Below are 27,853 nucleotides of genomic sequence, written 5' to 3' on the forward strand. Positions count from 1 at the left end.
ATATCTTAGCATAAATTTAGTTCCACTGATTAGTATATACTTGTCATCCCCAGTGTATACTTTAATACGCTGCAAGCTTAACCTTGAATGTATAATATTTTACTTGGTCTTTAGAATTTTCAAGTTTAAAAAATATGTGTACTCTACTATTGGGGAAAGTCTGCAATATTTCCATTAAATTTATTTGAGTTTATAATTAGTTTTATTGCTATAAAACTGTCTTTTTCCTCAGTTCATGTTTATGTATAAAATAAGAAACCAGGTGGTGTTTCTGCTTCAGTAATCTGTGTCTATTCAGCAGAAAATATTAAAATATAGAAGGCCTTATAAGTCCCATCTGCCCAAATACCTGTGTTTCTCTCATTCCCATAGGTTCCAGAAATTCACATTTAACACTTCTATAATGAATCCACAGCATAAGGGGGCAGTCATTAAAAAGCATTATTGTTTAACTGTGTGGACTCCTTCAAAAGAAAAATCAGAGTGGAATCATTATATTGCATATTTTCATATTGGGAAAAAATGATTTCAAGGAAGTTCTCAGGAATTCCAAAAGAAAGATTTGAAATAAACTCGGAATAATTAAAAAAGTCACTGGGACTTGTTCATCTGTTTGGGATGATAATCTAGATTTTAATTGAGAGTAGCAGAGAAAATAAATACTTTTAAATTCATGATATTGTGAAAATGCTTTAGTTCCTAGAGTTGGGTTTTTGCTTCTCTGACGCTACTATTGTAATTCAATATTCTAACAGAAACACAAAAGAACATCATTACAGTTTTATTTTCATTTGGTTCCTAAGAACAAATTTCATAAAATTGCCAAAAAAAAGTTTTACATTAGACTATGTTTCACTTTTCACTACTATTATTAGTGGGCAGAAAAGACATGGATAGAAATTTGGGATTAAAATTCTTTTGAGCTAAGCCCAATGATGGTAATAATGAGGGAAAATGTCACCTACAGAAGCTGGTTTCTTTATCTCACCCCTTCCAAGTTGCCTTGGTGATCACAATTGTGATATTGATCAGATGGCACCAGACATTCCAGCAGGACTTCCCCCCAGATACTTTAGAGTAGCCTCTAGTTCATAGATTAAATTTTCCTCTGACTGCTCACTCAAAGCCTTAAGACTAAAAAATCTGAAAGATCCAGCCCCAAATTACAATATCCTGTAGGATCATGATCATAAATTACTATTAAGTCACTTCTTTAACAAATATTTGTTGACCTCCTAATATATTCTTATCATATGTTAGTTTTTGTGAATTCAAAAATAAATATAAGGCTTCACCCTTCCAGGACTTAGAGTCCTGTGGGCACACAGACACACATATATAGTTTTAACAATCACAGGATGTTATATGATATATGTTACATCCAATCTAACAACCTATGCTTATGGGAGTAAAGAGCAGGGGTAGCCATCCTTGCCTGGGAAGAAAAGAGAGAAAAAGAACTAACCATTATGGGAAACCCATTAGTAGGATTGTTATGAGGATAGAGATTATATTTTAAAGTACTTAAAGTAATTCCTTTTTTTTTTTTCTTAAAGTAATTCCTATACAATTGTCAGTCAGTAAATGTAACTTTTGTGGCTTTGACAATACATTCTAAATTTCTTGTTTGTTTTCCAGTTTGGTATGATTAAAATAATATGTAACAATTCAGCATACTCCAGGAAAGCCTTCCAAAAGGACAATTTTATGGGTTTTCCATGAAAGCAGTAACATTAAAATCAAACTAAGTAGAACACATCACAGCCTCTCTTCATCCAATTTAAATTTAATGAACTCTTAGCTGAACCAAATGTCTCATCCCCATAAACTTAGCAGCACAAGGCTTACAGAAACTGCAACTTCAACATCATTTGACTATATTTTTATGACTGTAAATCAGGGGGGCACATTTATTTTCTTCCAGGATTTTTTTCTGCCATCTGCTAACATGGCATCTTGCCCATCTGTAACATCGTCACATTATATGGGGTAGAGGTGTTGCCTCCCTGCTCTGCTCCTGACTCAGGACTGACCCTATTACTTATAGAGATGGTGAAGGCAAAGAGAGTGATCAAAATAACAGTCAGTCCAGATTGTCAGATTCCTGGCCAACCTGCCTACACTACCATGACAGTGAACCTGTCTTCAGTGCATTAAGAGCACCCAATTAGTGGCAGCAGTGAGGCAAAGTGGATATATCTCTTCAAATTTAATCACAGAAGATATACAAGTATCCATTTGCCTCAAATACTTTCTATGTTCTTTCAGTGGGATTTGCCTAGGTTCAACCTATATTACCTCTGACATGTTGGTTATACCACTCCCCTAAAACCATAATTGGTTGTTACTTTTGCCCCTTATTTTATCTTATCAGTATGAAATAGAGAGTTATTTGGTTTTCTAGACCACATTTAGTGTGAAAAACATAAAGTTCTCCGGTGATCAAAACTATGCAAAAGCTGAATATTCTCTTTTTAAAGTACTTCACATATTCCATCTAAATTGATTTTTGCCTTTCTACAATCTTTGTGTTTTTTTTAAATCAAAACCTGCTTTTCTTTTTTTCTATTTATTTCTAATGCTTAGTTAGATATATTATAACACTGTATTATTTCCATGTTAATAGGTGCTAACTCACCTGAATTTTTAGGGACTTGTACAAAAAAATTAATTTATGAGTTATGCTTACAGAAAAAAATATAGCACTAATACAATTTACTAGCTTTTTTTAAAAAGAGAGATTATATTTATTTATTCATGGGAAACACAGAGACATAGGCAGAGAGAGAAATAGGCTCCCTATAGGGAGCCTGATGAGGGACTCAATCCCTGAGGGACTCAGGGATCATGACCTGAGCCAAATGCAGATGCTCAACCACTCAGCCACCCAGGTGCCCCCCATTTACTAGCTTTATTCCCATGAATAGTTCACATATATAATTATTTTACTATTGTAGATACTTTCTGAGTCTGTTTTCTATATCCTATTCATCCTCAACTAAATTAAAAGTAGGAATTACTGCAAAATTGACTATTGCATTTTAACAAAATACTATGGTTTTAGTGATTATTCAATAGTTTCATCAACAGTATTATAATTTTATTTTTAAAAAATTGTTCTCAGTTTTTATAATTGTTATATTTTAAAATAAAAATTACACATATTTCAGGAATACAACATGCTATTTTGCTGTACATACATAGTGATATGATGTATAATACCTGAAGGACATTATGTTAAGTGAAATGAGCCAGACACAACAAGAAAAATACTACATGATCTCACTTCTATGTGTAATCTTAAAAAAAAATAGGATACATAGAAGCAGAGAGTATAAGGATGGTTACAAGGAGCAGAGATGTGGGGACAACCAGAGATGTTGGTCAAAGTATTCAAAGTTGCAGTTACATAGGATGAGTTTTAGAGATCCGATGTATATAGCATGGTGATGACTATAGCTATTAATACTGAATTATATCGTGGAGTAACATGATTTTCTACTTAATCATCAACATGTATCCTTACATTTGTGTAGTTTTTACTGGTCACAAAAATATTCACATTTACACCTATACAGCAAATTTTGTGTTTTTTATATCTCTGGGCCATTCTTAAAGGTTATTGACCACAAGGCATGATATAATTAAGAATTTCAGTAGGCAACAGTATTCTGATATTATCAGATTTAAATTTATTTTACAAACTGCCTCTGGATATTCTTTCATTTTATTCTTTCAACATTTATTATATATCTATTATGACATAGTCACTATACACACAGATAAGTGATCAGATGATTACTTGGGCATCATATTCAGCATAGTTGGTATCTAACAGAATTTTGTGAAAATAGTTAATAGATATTGGTTGAACAGAAGGATGAGTAAGCATGACATGGTTATTCGGGCATGAATAAAAAGTCATGGATATTATAAACTTTTGACAATTTTTACTCATCCATTTGATCTAGATCTTAGAATTCAGAAGTAACTGTCATTCACCTCCTTCCAGGCCTAAATATTGTGTCCTCAACTTTTCATTTATTTATATGACAGGTGGGACCTAAAAGTTTATAGCACTGGTAGGTGAAGTTTTATAGATTCAATATTCTTTAATTCACTTTATAAGCAACTCCAGTAGTCCTCTCATTTTGTTTATTTTTTTCCTTTATTTTTTAAAAATATTTTATTTATTTATTCATGAGAAGCACATAGCAAATTATTCCAAAATTCAGTGTCCTAAAACAATAAATATTTATCACCTCACACAATTTCGGAGTGTTAGTCATCTTAGATTGCCTTGGGTTATTGAGGTCTCTCATGAGATAGCAGTGGAAATATTACCCAGGAATGTAGTCAGCTGAAGGCTTGGCTGGAGCTGGAGTATGTGTTTCTGAGATAACTCAGTTTCATGACTATGAATAGGAGACCAGTTTCCCACTGGTTATTGGGAGACATTAGGTCTGCACCATGAGAACACCTTTACAATATAGTAATTGACCCTGCCCAATTGAGCAAACTAAGATAATAAAGCAGAAGCCACTTTCTTTTTTAAGACTACACCATGGAAGCACTGATGCTGTGTTCAATTGGACGCATCAACCAACCTGGAGAGTACATGCACAAATTCACAAATACCAGAAAACAGGGCACTAGGGCCATCTTTGAGGTCAAACAACACAATGAGGAAGAAAAGGGGGCAGGGGAAGGAAGGGAAAGAAAATGATAAGGGAAGGGAGGGAGGAAGGATCCAGGGAAGGAAGGAAGGAAGGAAGGAAGGAAGGAAGGAAGGAAGGAAGGAAGGAAAAGGGAAGGAAGGAGGAAGGAAAGGGAAGGGAAGGAAGGAAGGAGGAAGGAAGGAAGGGGAAGGGAAGGAGGGAGGGAGGGAAAGAAGGAAAGACGGAGGGAAGGAAGGAAGGAAGGAAGGAAGGAAGGAAGGGAAGGAAAAAGATAGATCACTACAGAATATTGCTATTTATTTCTTCATATTTTATAAATGAGAATTTAGAGACTGTGACCAACATCTCAAAAGAAAATTCATTATTTAACATTTGCCAAAAGCATGTTTTGGGCAATTAGTCAAATAGCTACAATCTAGTAGGATTCTTATGTTTAACAATTAAGTGCTTAGAATCTTTTATTTTTAATTGGATTGTATTAAAATATGAATATCATCCAAAATGGGATGGTACCTTTGTGATATTTATGTTTAAAACCTTACCACTAAATGACAGTCTTATGTTGGCATTGCCAAATCTAACAAATAAAATTGTAGGATGTCCAGTTGAATATGAATTTCAGATGAACAATAAATAATACTTAGTTTAAGTATATTCTACATAATAAACAAAAATTATTTATCTGAAATTTAAATTTAACAGTTTGTATTTTATCTAGTAATACTACATTAAATAACTCTCAAGCTACATTTTGGTCAAACATAAAATTTTAGGTGATAAACATTCTTTCCTTTTTGTGTAATTTATGTGGTAGAAATTTCTATTCAAAAAATACATACATGAAGGATGGCTGGGTGGCTCAGTGGTTAAGCATCTGCCTTTGACTCAGGGTGTGATCCTGGAGTCCTGGGATTGAGTCCCACATCGGGCTCCCTGCATGGAACCTGCTTCTCCCTCTGCCCGTGTCTCTGCCTCTCTCTCTATGTCTCTCATGAATAAATAAATAAAATCTTAACAAAATTAAAATAATAATAAAAATAAAATAAAAAATATAATAAAATAATAACAATAAAATAAAAATAAATAAATAAATAAAACCTTAAAAAAAACACACACATTAAATGTGTGTGTGTAGATGTGTGTGTCCCCAAAACTTGAGCAGGAGGATGACCTGACAATTGAATAGGCATATATAGGTTGCTATGTTAACTTGTAAGATTATTACAATTTATATTTAGGAACATACTTGATAGCCAAGCTTCCAGTACTAGTTCCAATTCTACAGTAAGTTCTATAGATTGAGTGGAATAAGCCAGTAATCTGACCACTTTCATATTATAGAAATCTCTAAACCTTAAAGTTGCAATAACCACTATAAAATTCCTATATTTCTCTCTCTTTTCTTGGAGATCTGCTGGCTGTTTTTTAAATACTTTCGTTTCTTGAATTTGTCTATGTCAGGATTAAAACTATGATGTCACTCAAATACAATTTAGAAGAAAATGAGGAGAGACCCCTAGGAAGCTGAACTCAGAGAAATAATCATACATTATCATCCATGAGAGTGTCCTGCCCATTGCCTTTTATGTAGTATCCATTCTATCAGTTTGGAAGGTATATTTAACTTGACTGACCTTGCTGCTGATGTCACAGGTGGGGTGCTATGGCCAAGATAGGCAAGATATAGAATCACTGATTTGAATTGCATGGCCAACTTATTTTTCTGTGCACACCAACCTAGCTACTCTCAGAGCACAAATAAATATGTGAAATGCTGTAAAAATTAGCATTTAATTATTTGATGGCTATTTTTTAAATGTACTATTCAAAATTGAGCTTGAACAAGAGAATCATCCAGTCTTTGCACAAAATTGTTTGAATCACTGTGCTTTGAAGTTTAGATCTCAAAATCCTTGTATGAGAGATCATAATGCCCTGAAGCTTTTGAAAATTCATTCAAAGTAAAAAAAAAAAAAGATTTAATTTGGTATGCATAGAATGGAGCTGGAATTTAGTATTCTAAGGAAAAATATTTTACATATGGCATTAATTATAAATAATGATAAGGAAGATGAATGAATAGACCCTAGTATACTGCTCTCTAGCCAGAGTTTGTCACCACTGGCTGTGTTCCATACAACTGGAAAAAAACAGTGTTAGTTTTTCAGACAGGACAATTGATGCATAGAGGGGAAGAAACTAATAGATAGATGGCATGGAAGAAAACTTTTACAATAATTTCAGATACCACCCCCAATTTTGCCAATGGTTTGAAATTTTTTTTAATTCCTTTAATTAAAATGTCACATGTGGATTTTAAAGCACACTAAAAAATACTAGTACTGAGTTCTAAACAAAAAGATGGCTTAATAAAATTTTAAAAATTGAGGTGGTTTAAAAGTATTATACATAATCATGCCTTAAAAAACTCAGAAATTCCCTCTTGTAATCAAAGCAGAAGCTTTTGCAGTGTTGCTTCTCTTCTGTTTATGTTCTACATCCCACAACATACACAGAATAATAAAAAAAGACAATGAAGGAAAAAGATGATATTGCTTCTAAAATACTGCTACTCCTGCTGGGTATTTGCACTTTCATAACATTTTCAGTCACTTAATAGTGCCATCCACATCCCTACCTGATAGCTAAATTGTGAGGTCAGCCAGCTTTTTCTGTGCCTCCAAACATATGATGACTGGGGAGGGCATGGTCAGGGCATGGCTACACTCTAAAATATAACTGTGTTCTCAGCTGAGCTGATGCCTCTCAAGGACATAAGACTCACTGAAAAAGGTTAAGCATAAACAGTCCCAGGATTGGAATGAGAAATTTATGTCCACTAAGAACCTAAAACTTTGTTGGATTTGCAAGATTTTGTGCAAGCTACAGCATTTATAAGACAGGCAATATTCCTACTTGAGAAAGAATTTATATTCTTTGGGAAATATGAAGCAGAGGTTCACTAGAAAAGCCTATCCATTAAAAGTTATGTAAATATTAGATACTTAAATTTCACTTAAAATATGCCATCCTGAATTGGTATTACAACAATAATCTGCTATAAGGGCATTCTTTGTAGAGTGAGGAAACCAACTTGTACCATAATTAGACATGTGGAATATAGCATGACATATGTCAATTGATATGTACCCTATATTTGGACCTACATAGCCTACATCTTGACTTTCCAATTTTTAAATGTAATCAATTGACAAATATATTTAAATTTGATAGTGGCATATATTTTACATCAAAGAAACCTGTGAAAAACTTGTCTGTCTCTTTCACTAATATGCATAGTTTCACATAGGGTGGCAAATCAAAAAAATCAAATATGATTGTCGCTAGAGAACAACTTAGAAGTAGGGATTTTGTTTGAAAAGGTTAAATGCCAGATTATGTTACTGCTATAATTGCATTTTAGAGTATATATCAAATAGGAATAATTGAAATTTAAGTGATTAACTTTCAAGTTTAAAGCACAAACATTTTAAACTATTTCTTTGTAATTTTTCAGCTCAGTGATCAACTATGACATTTAAATGTATACATCCAGTGATTTAACAGATTTTTAAAATCTGAAAACATACAATATAGAGATAAATTGCCTCAGTCCTGAAATGAAGGCATTAGGCTCACAGGGGAAAAAAGAAAAATAAAAAGATTTTCAGAGAGTCATTAAAAATGTGGCTTGTATAAATTTCTTTAAATTATGTTGAAAGCTTCAGGATTTTGGTTGTTTTTAAATTCTTGACTATTGAGATGTGATTGTATGTAGTTGCAAAATAGGCAACGGAGAAAGGATGGTATTTTTAAGGTGTATTTCCAGAGAATAACTAAAAGAAATAGAGCATGTTTTAGGACACTATTGAGCTTTATTTATTCATTCACTAATTTTTAAAAAATATGTATTTATTTGAGGGCAGGGGAAGGGGCAGAGGGAAAGAGAGAGAGAGAGAGAGAGAGGGAGAGAGAGGCAGAGAAGTGTCTTTGCTGAGCAAAGAGCCAACATAGGGCTTTGATCCCCAGGACTCTGAGATCAGGATCTGAGCCAAAACCAAGAATTAGAGGCTCACCTGACTAAGCCACCCAGGCACCCCATTCACTATTTTTTTTTAATTTACCAAGTGCTGCCTATGACTCGGGTGCTATATTAGGTGCAGGTAAATAATGACACAAAAAACACAAGGGTCTGAAGGAATTTAGAACAAGTGTGGAAACTAAAATAGATGTAAAAAAGAAATGTGACTCCAGTAAAAGTTACAAAAAGGACAATCAAAGAGCTCTGAATTAGGGAGATCAGAGAAGGTATCTCTAAAGAGGTGACACTAATATGGACTAGGAGGATAAATAGAAGGTAACAATGAATCAAAGAGCTAAGTGATATCCAGGCGGGGAGAAATACGTATTCCAAAGCATTCTAGCCATAGGGATTATGCAAAGAATAAAAAGATGACCAAAATAATGAAATTATTTGTGCTCATTGAGGGCAAGTACTCCCACAGTGACTAGCAGAATATAGGCCATGTATGAAATGCTCTACAGTTTATTGCAAAGAAATTGAAGAAAGAATTAGAAATCTGTAGGTAATTATCCTTGGCCTATTTTTAACATCTGCCTGTCAATGAGTGATGGAAGAGTTAGTTAAATCATGTGCTAAATATTAGACTTTCTTTCTACCCCTTCTTTTATGCTATTGACTTGTGGGGATAAGTCTCACATACCTGTGGTGAGTAAGTAGTTCATGACATTGATGGCCCCAAAGAAACTTGTCTTCTAATATCCATGTCTTTGTGTTGTCTGCTCTCCTAAAATCTTGGGGGATTCTACAGATTGCTTTAACAATTTTAAGAATATGGTAGGGATGACACTATTCCTGTTCTTGGGCTTAACCTTAAGAGGAATTGGCGGTCTCTCTATTTCTATTGTTGGAAGCCCTGAATTGCAGGCAAGACACTTGATTCCTCCTAGCTAGTGACACCAAATACAGAGGGAGAGAATGTGAAATTCCATAGGGGAAAAGTGAGAAACTCAGGAAGAGCTGAGACCCCAGATCCATAATTCCAGGGATCCCATAATGCAGTGAGGAAAATGAGGAAGTAGAACAAAGAGAAGAAATCTGTCAAGGATGCCTTTTCTGAGCAGACCACCATGGGGTGCAGTTGAGGGGACAATACCTCTGGGAAGTCTGAAAGGAACAGGATAGAACACATCTCAGAGTCATCCCCTTCAAGTGCAGAAATGGATTTTGTCTATACACCAAATCTCCATCCACCATTGGTGGAAGGCCCCTTCCAGAAGCACTAACCCTCTGGCACTTTGACCTTACCGCCAACAAGGGCTAAGATTGCCCCCGTGCCTGGACAACACCTGCTGGCAGAGTCAGAGGTTTTCAGAGTAAATGGCCTTTGGGATTTAGAGGTAAGTGTGGACTCAATATGACAGCTCTGAACAGTCTGTCTATACCGCAAAATGTGAACTTCTCAGGTATATAGCAATGTTCTTTCTACCCATTACCCTATCTCTAGTCTAATGCCTCGAACATGCAAAAGAACATGTGTTGAAAATGTGGATGTTAAATGTTGAGTTTAGTTTTTTTGAAAGGCTTTGTGTTGTATTCAGTGGACTTCATAAATTAGATTCTGGAAGATGGCGTGATGGGCAAGGTAATGTTCATTCTATCCCAAGAAAACCAGTCAAGATGCCTTATCCTGGAAGAACAAAAATTTATATTATGCCACTCGTTTTTGAAAAGTCAGTGTTTGGTTATTTTGTCCAACATGTAGATATATTGTGAGTTACTTGGATAGAGAAAGGGCAGAGGAGAGTTTCTAAGAAATCTAGGATATTGATTGTATAGAAGTCCTTTGTGGAAGTTCTCCAGGGAAGCCTCTGTGAAAAATATATGTCAGTATTTGAGCAACTCAAATGGAAATGGTAGAAATTTAAGAGGAATTTTTCCTAGTTTAGTTCAGAGCTTCAAAGGAACTGTTGGTCAAAAGAATCTTAAATATTTGGAAGAAGAAGAAAAAATTCATTCTTGAAAAGTTATATATTAAAAGCCAGAGGGCAGAAATGTAGTTTTCAGAAGCAGCATTTGACAACCCAAGAATTTAACACCTGCAGTATGAGGTTTGGTTCAGTAGAGACCTATTAAGTTCCTTTGTCATTATATTCTGTATGTCCACGTTCATCTCATCAGCTATTATAAAAAAAAAAAAATAGTGCGAGTGTACACCCACGAGTGAGAAAGCAAGAGAGCCGATTTGTTTCTAGGTACAATTTTCCCCTTGCCTCTTGTAGCTAGATGAAGAAATGCAGCAAATTAAATGTCAAGCCAATTTTCATGTTAATAAAACCAGCTTGAAACTTCTTGCTCTAGGCTGGATGGCCTAATGTGCACTCCCAGCTGCTAGGCTGCTTGGGCCCATACAGCCCAACTTTCCCCTCTAAACTGAAAACTTTAATAGTGTAGGGATCTGGTTTCAATTTAGTAACTATGCTACATTTAAGCTGACAGAGGAAGGGAGAGAGAAGGGAGGAGAAAGAAAGAAATCAGGGCATATGAAAGTTGCTTTATCAGTGTCCAGTCCCTACTTGCCTTTCAGGAGGAATGTGGTCAATGAAAAGGCCAAAGACCATTTTTCACAGGGTAGAGGAAAAAAAAAATAAAGGGGCTGCATAATCAACAAATTGAGCAACTAAACTGTAAGTTTAGAAAGTGTGGAGAGTACTTTAGAACTAATTTTAAAAAAATTATTTATTTATTTTAGAGAGAAAGAGAGAGAGAGAGAGAGCAGGGAGAGAAAGAGGCACAGGGAGAGAAAGAGTCTCAAGCAGATTGCACTGAGCCGAGCCGGACATGGAGCCTTGCTCTCAGGACCCGGAGATTGTGACCTGAGCCAAATGGAGAGTCAGCTACTTACCCAACTGAGCCACCCCGGCACTCCAGAAGTCAATTCATAAAAAAAATTATTTTGGGGGCACCTGGGTGGCTCAGTGGTTGAGCGTCTGCCTTTGGCTCAGGTCATGATCCTGAGGTCCTGGGATCGAGTCCTGCATCAGGCTCCTCACAGGGAGCCTGCTTCTCCCTCTGGCTATGTCTCTGCCTCTCTGTGTTTCTCATGAATAAATACCATTTATTCATCTCATGAATAAATATCCATTTCTGCTCCCTGTTTTTTTAAATAATTTTTAAAAAAATTGTATATATTACACACACAATGTTACATTAGTTTCAAATATAAACATAATGATTCAACAGTTCTATATGTTACCCTATGCTCACCACAGGTGTAGCTACTATCTGTCACCATATGATGCTATTACAGTATCATTGACTATATTCTTGGTGCTGTGCTTTTTATTCCCATGACTTATTCATTCCTAACTGGAAGCTGGAATCTCCCATTTTCTTTCACTTATTTGGCCCATCCCCCTACCTCTCACCCCTCTAGCATCCATCAATTTGTTCTTTGTATTCATAGGCCTGTTTCTGCTTTTGTTTGCTTGTTTTGTTTATTTGTATTTTTAGATTCCACATAGGAGTGGAATCATATGGTATTTGTTTTTCTCAGTGTGACTTATTTCACTCAGGATAATATCCTCTGTACCCATCCATATTGTCACACATGGTTAGATCTTATCCTTATTAATAGCCACATAATATTCCTCTGTGTGTGTGTGTGTGTGTGTGTATAATGTGTATACCTTCTTTATTTATTTATCAGTGGACACTTATGTTGCTGCCATATTTTGGTTATTGTAAATAATGCTTCAATAAACATAGGGGTGCCTACCTCACTGCAAATTTGTGTTTTTATTTCCTTTGTACCCAAAGGTACAGTAATGGAATTCCCAGTAATGGAATTACTGGACTCTTTGGTATTTCTATTTGAAATTTTTTGGGGAAACCCTCATACTGTTTTCCACAGTGGCTGCATCAGTTTACATTCTCACCAACAGTTTATGAGGTTTAATTTTTCTCTACATCCTCACCAATACTTGTCATTTTTTTTTTGTCTTTTTGGTTTGAGCTATTCTGACTGATATAAGGCGATATCACATTGTCGTCTTCATTTTTATTTCCTGATTATTAGTGATGTTGAGCATCTTTTTTTTTTTTTAATTAATTTTTATTGGTGTTCAATTTACCAACATACAAAAAAACACCCAGTGTGTTGAGCATCTTTTTATTTGTTCATTGGCCATCTGTATGTTTTATTTCGAAAAATATCTATTTGTGTCCTCTGCCCATTTTTTCCTGATATTGTTTGGTTTTTCTTGGTATTGAGTTATATATGTTCTTTATATATTTTGGATATTAACCATATCCCAAAGGTTTGTTTTTCTTTTGTTTCCCTTGCCTTAGGAGATATATCCAGAAAGATGCTGCTATGGTCACAGCTTCTTTTTTTTTAGGTGAGTTGTAATTTAAGGATTATAGGGCAAAATGACCTAGGAATATGCTGTGTTCATCTTTATGTCAGAAATTACTGCAGGAACCTCTCCCTCCCTCTCATGGTTTAATCAACATGATCTCTTGGGGGGCACTTGGGTGACTGAGTGATTGAGCGTCTGCCTTTGGCTCAGGTCCTGATCCTGGAGTCCTGCGATTGAGTCCTGCATCAGGGTCCTGTAGGGAGCCAGCTTCTCCCTCTGCCTTTCTCTCTGCTTCTGTGTGTCTCTCATGAATAAATAAATAAGATCTTAAAGAAAAAAGATGCTCCCTTGGATATATATTCTATAAATCTCTCCTGAGACCTCTTCAATACCTTTAAAATTCCCCTTATGGAAATAGAGCAGAGCTGAGACCTGTCTACCAGACATTATTATTTTCTATTATTTTATTGAACTGAAGCTGGAACAATACATTTCACAGAGTAAGTGCTGTAGAAGTATTAGGTGCTATCATTGCTACTTTCATGCTAGAGGTACTACTGCTCTTAAACTTCATCTGAGTGTGTTATTAAACTTAGACAGAAATTTTTTAGGTCAGCATGCTTTCTCCCTGTTAAAAATTCTCCTACAAATTCTGCATGTCTACCATGTAAAAGATAATCAGTTGGAAAAGGTAGAGCACAGTTTAAATGTTAATTTCAGTCCAGTTTTTCTTACTGGCCACTTGCATCAGAATCATCTGAGGTACTCCTTAAAAATTTAATTTACTGGGAACCACATCAGACTAACTTTATCAGAAATTCTAAGGAATGGGATTTAGGCTCCATTTTAGATAAATTGCTCAGGTATTTATTATTCTCTGAAAATTTAAGAAGTTCTGCTAGTCTTCATTAAGAGCTAGCCATATGGTTGTGACTTTCTTTAGTGAACACTTAGGTCAAATGTTCATATACTAGATATGGTCAAATATTTCTCCAAAATAGATTTTATTCTAATTATTATTATTAGTAGTAGTTTATTTAATATAAATTTTTAATTAGTAAATAAAAAATCTAAGACTGTAATATAAGACACAAAAATAATTTGACATTCTAAATATTTTCCCAAAAGTTTATCTACATTTTTTTTTCATAGAAACAGGAGCACAATTATCCTATACTTTTTTTTGACCTCCTGTCTTACTCAAAATACATAGTTAAAAATTTTAACATCCCTGAAGATTTTTCCACACTTTCATCATTTCTAAAAGTTATGTACCATCCCACCAAAATTATATTCAGACATTTATCAGTTTATTATTAGACAGTTTGGTTATTTCCAGGGTTTTTTTTTCGGAAAAAAATGCTGAATTAACACTCTTACATCCATTTACTTTAAAACCATAAAAATATCATGATATACTCCTTATAATTGCAGGTTATTACAGTAGAATTTAAGTTACTAGCAAAAGAAGGTAAAGATTTTTTTTCCTAAGGAATTAACAAATAAAATGAACGTATTTATTACATAGTCCAAGTATGTTGCATAAATAATATTTTAATATTAACTTTCTTAAATTGTAATTGTCCAGTACAGTGAGCATGAACAGTTAAACAGAAAACTCCAGGTTGCAAAGTTTAAGGTAAGGAAGACATTTTCAACTTTGAGATAAACTACAGCCATTTGAAATTGAGAGGGCACACTAGAAATCTAGGTCTATCAAAACTAGAGGAGAAAAGGGAGATGAAACGTTTAGTAATATTCCGTTCAATATTTTTTGCTTCCCCCCCAAACTTCATGGGGCTTTGAAAGAGGCTTTCAAGGTGAGTCATTTTCTAGAAAATTTTCTTGTGCACGAATATGTGTGGTAGTGGATTTAAACTAACAAGCATGCTTAAGGTGAATATGCTCACTGAATTTGTGTTGAGGGAGCAGGTCTCTGTACTTCAAATGTAGAACCCTGAGATCTTTGCAACTGATAAGTTTTAATACAAGGACATGACTAGAACACCGTCAGTGTGCTCATGGTTTCGTATGAAAGAAAGTACATCTGAGCTAATATGCACCAAGCACAGTTCACCAAGGGCAAAATCATTGCTCTAGTTAGGGCTTAATGGTTTCTGCAACAGTCCAATGAGAAGAGACTACTTATTAACCCCAGGTTATTTGTTGTTTTACCAAAATGTTCTCATTTACTTTATCTATTTATGATTTACATAATGACTATAAACTGTGATTCTATAGCCTATGGCTTCGTAGTCCTTTTAAATTCTGATTTAAAGAATAATTTTAAACATTTTTAAGGAGAGGTATTTAAAATTGCTGGAACCAAGTGAAATTTCTTTTAGGAACTTATATTAGTCAAAGTTTATTCAGCCCTTAGTCTGAATCACACTTTACAAATGTTAATCCATATATTCCTCACAACAACTTTATTTTTTATTATTTTTTAAAGATTTTATTCATTCATCTATGAGAGACACAGAGAGAGAGAGAGAAAGAGAGAGAGGCAGAGACACAGGCAGAGGGAAAAGCAGGCTCCATGCAAGGAGCCCGAACTCCAGGACTCCATCCCCGGACTCCAGGATCACGCCCTGGGCCAAAGGCAGACACCAAACAGCTGAGCCATCCAGGGATCCCCCTCAAAACAACTTTAAAAGATAAACTTAATTATCCCCATCTTACAGATGAGAAACTCAAATTGGGGTAATTAAAATACCAAAGTTTGCAGGTAGTAAGTGATAGGATCATTAATGGAATGCACTAGATTCCTATTCATTATAGCCAACCTGGTTCCCACAGTAACAGCAGCTTTGATAGAATAGGTTCCCTAAAAGGGATATATTCTTGCAAAAGCATTTTATAAGTTATAAAGAACAACTGAATATGAGTTTTAATTAAAGAACATCATTGAATGATTTTTTATCAAAACTTACTGACCATGTCCTCTCATCTATGAAAATGTTTTGTCCTTGCCAAATCTATGTATTTAAAAGTATATACAAGTAATATAAATACTGTAATGCATTTTTATTATAAATTACACAAAAATGTAAATTTGAAGGTTTTACATGTATGAATCATATTGAAGTTCGTTTTTATCCTTCCAAAAGATCATTTTGCATGCTCTACTTTGTAGACCACTAGGATATATTCTTTAGCATACACAGTAATCCTTGTAGCAGGAAAGGCATAGTAATTATGGGTGAATATAAGAAATGGTTCACTTCTGAAATTTGCTACACTGTGTTTGGAAATCTGGAGACTAATCTCTAGGAAATGGAGGTGGTTTACACGTGTATATCATATGAAAATTTTCTTAACCAGACTTCATTATGATTTGCTGTATTTTTAGAGCTGCCGAATGCTGTTGCCTAGTTGGAACCTCTCAAGATACTATCTTCATAGCTTGACTTGTATACATAGCAAAAGTCAATCTGTTTGTTCTTTCCAAAATAGAGTTTAATTATTATGCATTATCCCCCGATATAACCTTCTGATTTTACTTCTGGATCAGTGAAACTAGGGAGCACCAAATAGAGCACCAAACTCTTTTCAACACTCTGAAAGAGTTTTTAAATACTTGATCAGCATCATTTTGTTGCCCATAAAGAAATTACTAATAAGCATTTTAGAATGGTTGAGTTTATCTCTTAAGTTGGGTACTTACACATGATAAATTTTCCACCTGTTCACGCAGCAAATATAGAGATGGAAAAATATTTCTGACCCTGGAATAAAGAATCAGCAGTTTTATACTATATTAACTACCAAAATGAAGTTGAAGAATCTGATAATTGGAAAAATCTTTTATTGAAATAATCTTTGATTTCAGGATTATTGTTTCTATTGTAATGACAGATAACAGAAACACGCAACATATCAGAATGTTCAGGAAAAGAGTAAGTCTCTTTTCATGTATTCTTAGTTCTGTGGTTTGTTTTTCCATACTGATAGAGGTAAGAGACTCAATAACCAAAGCAGAGGTAGGTTAGGGATTTAAAAGGTCTAAGAAAGTAGATGTTTAAAATGAACTTCAAATGACTGATTCAGAGATTAAAAAGCCTCAGGAAAGTATGATTTCAGACAATTTACACTTTTAATTTAATACACTTATAATATAATTTTATATCATTTTAAAAATAATATTTAAATTTTAGGTTTGTAATTAATTTCTAGTAATAAAATTAACCCAATTTTTAATTAGAATTATTTTTATTCTTAACATCTTAAATTTCAGAGTGAAAAATTTTAAATATGACAAAAAATGATGAAAATTTGAACAAATGGCTTTATGATGATGTTAGTTAAATTTTAAAGATTACTGGGATGCCTGAGTGGCTCAGCAGTTGAGCATCTACCTTTGGCTCAGGAAGCCGGTGTCCTGGAATCAAGTCTCACATTGGGCTCCCTTCAGGAAACTGCTTCTCCTTCTCCCTTGTCTCTGCCTCTCTCTTTGTGTCTCTCATGAATGAATGAATGAATGAATGAATGAATAAATGAATAAATGAATAAATAAATAATAAAATATTTTAAAAAATGAATACATTTTAAAGATTAGTAAAATGCGATGGTCCTATTTCTCGTATTCAATGTTATTTTGTTGATGAGATTTGCAAACAGCATGGAATACTCAAAATGAAATCATTCTAAAATATTTGCACTTGCAATATATATTTTTTATTTCTAGTGTTTAAAAATATTTAGATAAAAACTTTTTTAAAAAATATATTAGAGCTTTATTTTTTATGTAGGATCCAAGCCTACTGGGGAGCCCAACATGGGTCTTGAACTCATGACTCTGAGATCGAGACCTGAGCTGAGATCAAAAGTCGGACTCGTGACTGAGTCACCCAGGCACTTTAGAGGATTTTTATTAGAGATCAATTTTTTACAAATTTGTACAATATCTATTATATCATTCATAATGGGCTAAGTTGCGTTGTTGTAATAACCAAATACAAAATTTGAGTGGCTTAAGACCAAAAAAGATAATTTACCTCTCATGCAAAATCCGCCCTAGCCCCAGTTGCCTGTCTGGGGACATTCTTCTCTGTATTGTCACTCAGGGTTCCAGCTGCCTCAGTAAACTATGTAACAGGGTGGCATAATGGGGGAATAATTCAAAGTTTTTCAGTGCCTCAGTCTGAAATTTATATGTGTTATGTCACACAGCCCATTGTACACAGGGGGATGAGAAATTGGGTCTCCTTGTGCCTGAAAGAGGAGGAAAATAGAATATCAGTTAATTCTGCTAATGTCTACTCACATATGCACAAACATGACATTATATATTCTTGCTTCTACAGCTTGTAAAAAAGGAGAATATCACTTCTTTTGATATATTCTTAAAAAAAATGTGTATTATCTCTATTACCCTATGCTGCTGGACCAAAAATTGATGTTTCTCTTAAATTATACTAATTTAACAATATTTATTTATTGGAAAAATCATGAAAAACCCTGTGACTTAAGGAAGGCATTGATTGCATGTGTCCTAAGAAAAAAATCTTATATAGCTGTTTAATCATTAATTTCCAAGGATATCCCACATTTGCCACCTATGAAATTTATAATGGTGGAAGATTTTGTTAAACTGTGACCTAAGGTGTTACCCTTAGAAATTATTTGAAAATTTCTGGGCACAACCAGCAGCTCTTTCTCTGCCAGCAGTGGTAAATGGGTAAATGGGGCACAATAATGGCAATTTCCCACTCTGTAAAGAGCTTATAATTCTTTTAAGCACTTTGAGGCCAGTGAAAGACATTTTATAGATCAATAAGTTACTATAATACCATAAGTGTTTGGCCTTTCTGAATCATTAGATTCAATCTGCATTGCTTAAAAGTCAAAATAATGAAAGCACAAAGGGAAAATCACTTGACTAAGCAAAAAAAAATTTTTTTCTGTAGGTGATAAGATGTAAGAATGATAGAAATATGAGAGGAGATGGTTGACCATAACAGGAAGAGCTCCTCTCAGGTACAAGAAGGCTGTAAGATGATGAGCAAGAAAGAAGAATCCCTGTTTAATATTTTCTTTGGAGAACTCATCTCTTCAAAATATTTTTCCTTTATTCTGTTAGGTTTATGTTGATGCAGTTAAAGTTATTTTTGAGGGAAGAAGCTGTTTTATTTTGTTTCGTTGTCTGACCCAATTCTGATGCAGCTGAGAATATAAATCAAAACTTAGCAAAAGTTGGTCTGGCTCAATATCCCCCTCAACTTCCTAGTCTTTGTTAGGAGAATGTTTTATTGTTATACTATTAAATCTATGAAACTTTTATTTTTTAAACTGGTATTCTCTTCCAGCTTTTTTTTTTTTTAATATCATAAACATTTTTAGTTGGTAAAGAGACCTGCCTAACAAGTCACAGATATTCAGTTAGGCACCTTTTAATTCTCTTCTTAGAGAAGGTTAGTGGAATTGTCCCTTAACAAATAAGCCTGTGTTGGGCAATATGTACTCAAAGGAATATAAATACAGTGGATATTAATGATTGGATTGGAAACAAAATATGATCAAATTAATTTAAATTTCATTTACTCAGCCTTATCATAATCTTTAAGATCTAAGATATGCAATATTTCACAAATTTATTTCACTGCCAAATGCTTTTAAGGTGGGAGATCACATATTATTTATTATTTCTTAATATATTTGAAAACTATGCCTTAGACATTTAGTCCTATCCAGCCTTGTTATTTTCCAGAATTGGAACTGGAATACGTCTGGCACTGAGCTAGATGCTTTGCATGTTTTATTTTATCCAACACATACATAGCAGTAGGCAGTACAAAAATTAAACCATCATAAAAAATAGAGATACTTGTTTTTTATTCCTTGTTTTATATCTTTGTTTCTCATATAATGCCAGTGTCATTTATTCAGTACAATTCATAATTTTCATGCTATTCCTTATCTTGAACCTAAATTTGAAAAGAAAAATAAAATAATATTATATATTTGCATTGATCTTCATTCAAATTCTTGTGACTTAATGTATAGGTAGTAATTTAAAAACTAATTATCCCTTTTATATTTGTATATTGATGAAATTAGACAAAACTTATTATCTTTCTCCTATAGTAATACTAATAAATATTATACATTTCTATAATCTTAAAAGGAGATTGCAGATTTCTGTACTTGTATTGACTAGTTGTCCTTGTCATTCACATTTCTTTTGGAGAAAGAAGCATAAACGAAAAATAAAATTAAAAAAAACAACAAGGTAAACTCAAACACACGTGGCAAGCACATAGACATAGATCTGTTTCTAATATGCTAGTGTCCATGTTGACTCATAGATTCATTAGAGAAATGAATTTGGTTTTTATTTGTCTGCATGCCATGTCTGACTGTGGGGTACATTATACCAGTGCTATTTTGGATTGATTGCTGACAGCAGCATCATTCATTATGCATGTGAAGAATGAAGTCCCAGAGACATAATTTTTTTCAGTTTGACTCCATGAATATACAAAAAGGTTGGGATTTCTTTGTGCTAGTAATCAGACAATAAATGTCTCATTACCATGTTTAGACTACACACCAAGCTATAAGCATTTGTAGCATATTGGATAGTTATCAATGCCTTCTTTTTGAGTTTGGCCATAAGAATGTGAGTGATTCAGTAAGTGGAGTAGTACCTAGTAATAGGCATCCCAATCTTGCCGACATTACAGTTATTTCATTGTGAATGTGGTGATGGATAAGTGTCATATCTACAAAAAAAATCCAATTAAACTGGAAAGACTTATGTAGTCACTAGGCTGCCTCTGACAAACACAGGTAGACATTTCACAATGTTCTGTTGCTCTGTTCATGTTTTCTTATTGTTCTAATTACACCATCAGTCATGATTCATTCCAGTTGTATAAGCTGTCGAAGTATAACCACTGATTAAAAATCAGATATGGCAAACTGAATAAAGCGACTAATCATTAACAAATTGAGAGAATAATATGTCAAACATGAGATACAAGTATCAAAAGATACTTGATTTCAGTGACTCAGAAACATGGACCAGGTGTCTTGAAGCTTGATCTTTAATGATAGTTGTCAGTTTTCAGTTACCATTTGGCCTATGAATCACATTACAGAGGCATATTAAGTGTGTGTTATGTTAAGCGCATTTTTATACAAATTTAAAGAAGGTCATATTTTTGCTGAGTTATGACTCAATCTTGAACAAGTTAAATATCATTCTTAATATGGGACAGGTTCTTTATACATAATTTTTATGAGAAAAGTGAAATTTTTCTTATGTTACAGTTCAAAATTTCTAAATACTTGTAAACCTATGTCTAACTTTGTTATTATTCACATACCAAAATGTTTATTTTCAAAAACCTTTTTATTGTTTTTGTGTAGTTTGAGAAACTTTTTCAGATATATTAGGTTATGATCCAATATGGAGAAAAATGCAATACATAGATATGCCTCTCAATATAGTCAAAATTTGACTTATTTTACATATCCCAGGGTTATTTATGATATATATTTTAAAATCTCAATAGTATAACATTCATCAGAAAGCAGAACAACACAGGACAGAAAAACTCCACAAAATATTTATTAAAGTACACCTATCTATATGTGTCTATCCATCTATTACTGAGTTGTTTAAAAGTACCTGGTTTATATGCAACCCTTCTGAAGGAATGTGCCATTGTGACTTGCAAATTTTTTTCTACAGAAGCTATGGTAACTTTTATAGCCTTTATTCAGTCTCAGTGGTCACACTGTATTGCCCTGAATTGCAAATTGGTACTACTTACATTGGTGCTAAATACCACTGGTATCAAGTAGCAAATCGGTGATTAATTACATAGAAACAATCACTAATGTAATATAACTTCATGCATTCTATTGATCAAATTTGAGCAGCTACAAATAGCCAACATTATCGGAATTCATCCTGTGGTTAATAAATGAAGGATAATTAATAAAGAGCAAGAGAAAACATTACCATATCCCCGCTCAATAGTTTTATTATGAGGGTCTTTCAGTCAACCATTACTATTAAATGATTAACTAAACTCAATTTTCTCACCTGTAACTTGGCAATAGCAATAACTCCTTCAAATGTATAGCTTGTTTAGCAAATGAATAAGGAAAAAACCTAGAAGGTACACCAAACTATTTTATGACCTGGAAAGAACTATTACTATTTAACAGAATGAGAAAGGTTAGAAAGTATATATTGTTGGCCTTATGTTTACACTTCTTTTTGTGAGTAAACCACAAAACAGTTATATTTGTGAAAAGTACTACAAGTTAATGTCACTAATTTAACCAAGTTATAAATTACCAAAACTTACCAGAAAAAAATAAGAACACTCAAATAAACCTATAAATAGTAAAACATCAGAAAATCTATCAATTTAAATCATATTAATATATTTCAAAGAAAAAGAGGCAAGGGATCAAGTCCAAATACATAGAAACTTAGAAGTTCATAATCAATATTGTAGTAAAAATTCTTTTGTAAATGTAGCCTGGACTTGGTGACTCTTCTAATTGATAGAATATGGAGAATTGATGCTTTGTGTCTCCCAAGAGTAGTTATAGAAAGGATAGCTTTCTTCTGGCTCTATTTCTTTCTTCCGTTGCTCATACTAGGAAAACCCTGCTGATGTGCTGCAAAGATACTCAAACATTCATGAGGAGTGACCCATGTCACTCCATTGAGCCCTTCCACAACCATGGACATGAACTTGTTAGCCGTGTGAGCCACTTGGAAGGCAAATCCCCTGGTCTGTGGGTGACTATGTCCCTGGCCAACGTCTTGACCTCAGTGAGAGAGCCTGAGCCAGAAATGCACAACTGAGCCATTCCCAAAGTCCTGACTGCACAAAATGTGAGATAATAAAGGTTAATTGTTGCCTTAAACCACTAAATTCTAGAGTAATCTGTCATACACTATAGATAACTGACAACAAAAAAATCAAGATTTATTTAACTCTAGTGATTAAGATTATGACAGATGTAGATTGATAAATATACCTGTAGAATAGAGTAGACAATTCAGAAACAAACCCATGCATCAATAAAATCTGATCTATGGCAGAATTACCACCATTGTAAAGTAATAAAGGAAGAATTAGGAAAATCTGATGGAACAAAACATAGGATTCTGGCATCATATCATATATTAAAATATCTCGTGGCTTAAAAATTGAGAGGTTAATAAAATGAAGCTTTAAATTTTAGGAAAAAAATAAGAAAATAGTTTCCTGGGTTTGGTATAGGGAAGAAATTTACAAACAAGATGGTATTTATAAAAGTGTTATTTAAATGAGTTTTAAAATTATTTGAAATATTTTAGAATAATTCTTTTTTCAAATTATTTAAACTTTTGGTAGTGTATTATAGCTGGTAATGGAATTTACCAGCTATTTTTTAAGAAATGGGGTGGACCTAGATAAAGGGAAATTTACAAAGTAAATAAATTTATAACTGTTGTCCCAAATCCTAAATCTTTATTTTGTTTAATGTTTCTCTTCATACTCTGTGGTATGTTTGTGCCAAAAAGGTATATAGTTGCCTACAAGCCTGTCTGTTTAAAAATAACAGAGAATAAGAGCAAAAATTCTGTAAGTAAGCACTGAAAGGAGCCAGACTCAATCCTTTCTGATTTTTCACTTCTTTATCTAATCCTCTTCCCCCAACAACTTCAATCACATCTAGACTCCTAAGTGCAGACATCATATCTGTCCTTTTTTATTAGTCTAGATGTGACCCAAATAGCTCTTTTATATTTTTGTTTTCTCAGTTTGGCTGAAGCCCTTGGAATTTCTCAAAGTGACTTTAGTAATATTTAATCAATACTAGGAAAATCAAGGATAGATACATAGCAATGCTAAAACATACTAATATTTGCAAAATATTGACTTTTTTCTCATTCTAACATGCCTAGATATTAGGCTCTAATGTACAGTCCCAGCTTTAGGCTTACTGACCTGAGTTCTTTCCTCTCAACTCCTAATTTGATATGGAACAGGGACATTCAACCTATTATCTTGACATTTCACATTATAGCAAAACTCAGGCCACATACACATATAACATGTACATACATGCATACATGCATATATGTATATATGTGTGTATGACTGAAATTGAATTTCAAAATATAATGTTGGGCATTTGAGTGATGCATTTAGATTTATTTTAAAAATTTTTATTTATTTATTCATGAGAGACACAGAGAGAGGCAGAGACAAAGGCAGAGGGAGAAGCAGGCACCTCACAGGGAGCCAGATGTGGGACTCAATCCCGGCATCTGGGATCACGACCTGAGCTGAGAGCAGACGGTCAACCGCTGAACTACCCAGGCATCCCTGCATTTCAATTTCTAAAATGCTGATCAAAATATATTAAATTTATTTCATGATACAATTGTGGATCACAAAGATCAGCAATTTTATTTTAAATAAATAGTAGGAGATATAATAGAAAAATGACTAGATCACACCACAGATAGTAAAAGTAAATATTGTTTTTCTTTCAGCTCTGTTTTACATATAACATTATATGTAAGTATGTCTGAATATGTTAAATGTTTATGCTATAGTGTGAAATAAATACTATCCATCATTGTCAGAAAAATTTGAAAGCCACTATTAGATTTTCCTTCAAAGAAGGTCCTTCACCTTTTTTCTATAATTTTGTGGCTATTCTTTATTGCCCCATTCTTTGCCCCTCTTTTGTCTTTGGACAAAGTTTGCATTACTTCATTTAAGCCAATTAACTAATTCGGCCTTGTTATTTAGCTTCAGAGTCTGCAGGTCCAATTTGGCTGGTGCAGAGGTATACTCTCCTGTGAGTCAGCAGTGCACATGGGTCTCCTGCATATATGACAGCAGGAAAGTGGAGGCAGTGGCCAGGAATTTATTATCATCAAATGGCATGGCCCATTGCTAAGGCTGTTCCAGCTGGAAAATCAATAAAAGCAGCTGAAGCCCAAGAGTATACTCAGCACCAAGTGGTATAGAATGCTATAGGATCTGGGTAGTATTTGTCCACTCCTGTACATTCAAATCTACTGCATCCTTTTATATTATTTGAATCTCATGTGAGCACAAGATATCTTCATTTCTTCCCTAAAAAGAGGACAATTTGAATCCTTAAATGTAGTAGTCATTTACAATCTTAAAAAGACATTAAATAAATAAATAAATAAATAAATAAATAAATAAATAAATACCTAAACAGAATTTGCAAACCAAGCTATAGTTTTCATGCTGCAGCTAATCCCAGGTTTGTCACTGACATTCATCATTTCTCACCTCCATCACCCATTTCAGATTCCCCAAATCTCATGCTGAGTTCTGATAATCTGAGTTCTATGCCTAGGGGATGGGGGCAGCCATGACCTAGATTTATTCCTGAGTAGTCTGAGCCTATAATTGCCTTTTCCTGGATGAACTGTGATTGCTGTCATTGCTCAGTTATCACTGGGTACAGGAGCACCAAGTGTTGTCTCAGTGCATGGCCTGGGTTCTGGACACATTCCCCCATACCTCCGTAATGAAATGATAGCCAAAGATCTTTTTTCAGTTGCCTCATCCAATACAGCAATTCTTTTATTCTTCTTCTAGTTTTATTGAATTATAACTGGCATACAACATTAAGGTGTACAGCATGATGAATGGACAAATGTATAAATAGCAAAATAATTACCAGCAGTGAATTTAGTTAATATCCATCACACTGTATTGTTAGATAATTTTTTCCTTGTGATGAGAACTTTTAGGTTTTATCCTTTTAGCAACTTTCAAATAAATAAACTCTTTTTTGGTGGTGGGGGTTCATCTGTGAATCTACTGTTGCGAGCAGCCTCAAATGGCTAGGTGGTACTTGCAATTTCCACCTTAGTATGAAAATTAGGGGTAGCCTGGGTGGCGCAGCGGTTTAGCACCGCCCCAGCCCAGGTCATGATCCTGGAGATCCGGGATCGAATCCCACGTCAGGCTCCCTGCATGGGGACTGCTTCTCCCTCTGCCTGTGTCTCTGACTCTCTCTCTCTCTGTGTGTGTGACTATCATAAAAAAAATTAAAGAGAACTTTGGATTTAAGAATTTTAAATGACAGCAATATAAACTCCTTTACAGTTTCCCTGGTAGAAATGAATTAACCTTTAGGAATGCAATTGCCTTACTTCCTCTTAAAAGGGAGAGAAACATTAATTTCCAAGGATAGATCAAATAAATCTCCCAGATTAAGCAGGGAAAGTAGTATACAATCATATATTCAGAAACATATATATACACATTTTTGCTGTAATCCTCTTCAGGGTCTTTGTCCTTGCTGTTTCTCCGTTTGGAATATTTTCAACAGGACTTTATTGTTGCATTCTTCAAATCCCTCAGCTTTTCCAACTATTACTCCTCAAGAGATTATTCTTTTACTACTATACTTTTACTACTATTCTTTTACTCTCTTCTATCAATCTCTATAAAATATCAGGTATCATTTTCTTCATGATTCATATATCTAAACCTTTATTAATTCATTTATTCATTTGTTTATGTGGTATAGTCTTTCTCAAAAGGAAAATATACTTATCATAGGAAAGTATTCTATTGTGTCTGTAAACAAGTATATGAATTTCCAGTACCTAGACTACTGTTTTGCTTACAGAAGAACACAGTAACTACTTAATATACAGATAATAATTTTTATAGTTTGTATTGAAACAAGGGACCCTGAAGTTACAGGACATCTAAAAGGGATGCTTCCCCTTTTTACCAGTTGCTATCCAGATATATTAAAATATCTTCCTATTGGAAGGATTTATATTGGTCAAAAGTATATATGAACGCATATGCAAGTATCAAGTTATGATAAAATACACATTTCATTTTTTATTACTTGACCATTAAGAAGAATACATAGAAATATTGTAAACATTACAAAATAATGGGTAATAAAACTAGTTAACATTAGAATTTGAAATCAATTATATAGGATCTTGGATAAGGCCTACTCCCTACCCCATACTCTATTGTACTTTGTTTTATTGAGGTTTTATTACTGAGATGTTGGGTAATTATTTCAGAAAAATGACAGAGGATCGGAAGAAATTATTTGAAATTTTAAAATTGCGTCAGATCATCCACAAAGTGGGTAATCTACATGTAGATAATTGATAACTCTTGTTTCAAGAAATATGCTTCTAATGTTGATGGTGTTTTTGAGAAAGGACCACTTGTTGATACTCATCAGGTTCAAGGACCTTCATGTTAATATAACTTCTTCATACTATCATATTTTTCCAATCCATTGCACAAGAGTAGTGTCCACTATTATGAAGATATGTTATTTGCATGACTTGGTACATTACTGTCACACTATTAACCTTCAAGTAATTGTAAAGACCATTGCCACACTAGGGGAGATTTAAATCAAGACATTTTAATTATTGTTATTTTTGGTACATAAATTAGGAAAGGTGCTTTAGTCTGACAAAGAAAAAACAGCATTTGTCTTTTTATTCCTATTATATATTTTCTCCTTTTGCTCCCTATCCTCCTCACAACCCCTATCCCACTAAACTATACTGATAAAACAGAAAATGTTCTCTGAAAAATTCTTGGAACAAGCTACCCAGATTGTATGCACAATAATAATGGAGAACCACTGACTAGCTCTTAGAATACCTAAATGTATAACTACATATGACATTAGACATCTTTGTCTTAACCTCGTAGAAAATTATATTCTGACCTAGCATTTATAATTTTTTTTTTTTTTTTTAGCATTTATAATGTTAATTCACATTTGCT

The 27,853-nt window shown here is 33.8% G+C and overlaps 1 protein-coding gene and 1 long non-coding RNA gene across 34 annotated transcripts in view; both read left to right on the forward strand.

Annotated features, from left to right (window-relative positions):
• Positions 1 to 19,127, forward strand: part of LOC140595819 (uncharacterized) — a 34,094-nt gene extending 14,967 nt beyond the window's left edge. The window contains exons 2-3 of the long non-coding RNA XR_011997705.1: positions 13,051 to 13,100; positions 18,971 to 19,127. This is a non-coding gene — a long non-coding RNA (uncharacterized lncRNA). The remainder of the gene's footprint in view (positions 1 to 13,050; positions 13,101 to 18,970) is intronic.
• The window catches only part of ROBO2 (roundabout guidance receptor 2), a 1,660,631-nt gene that overhangs the window by 515,043 nt on the left and 1,117,735 nt on the right, over positions 1 to 27,853 (forward strand). The gene's annotated exons all lie outside the window — the stretch shown is intronic.

Source organism: Vulpes vulpes, chromosome 15, assembly GCF_048418805.1.
Source record: "Vulpes vulpes isolate BD-2025 chromosome 15, VulVul3, whole genome shotgun sequence".
NCBI lineage: Eukaryota > Metazoa > Chordata > Mammalia > Carnivora > Canidae > Vulpes > Vulpes vulpes.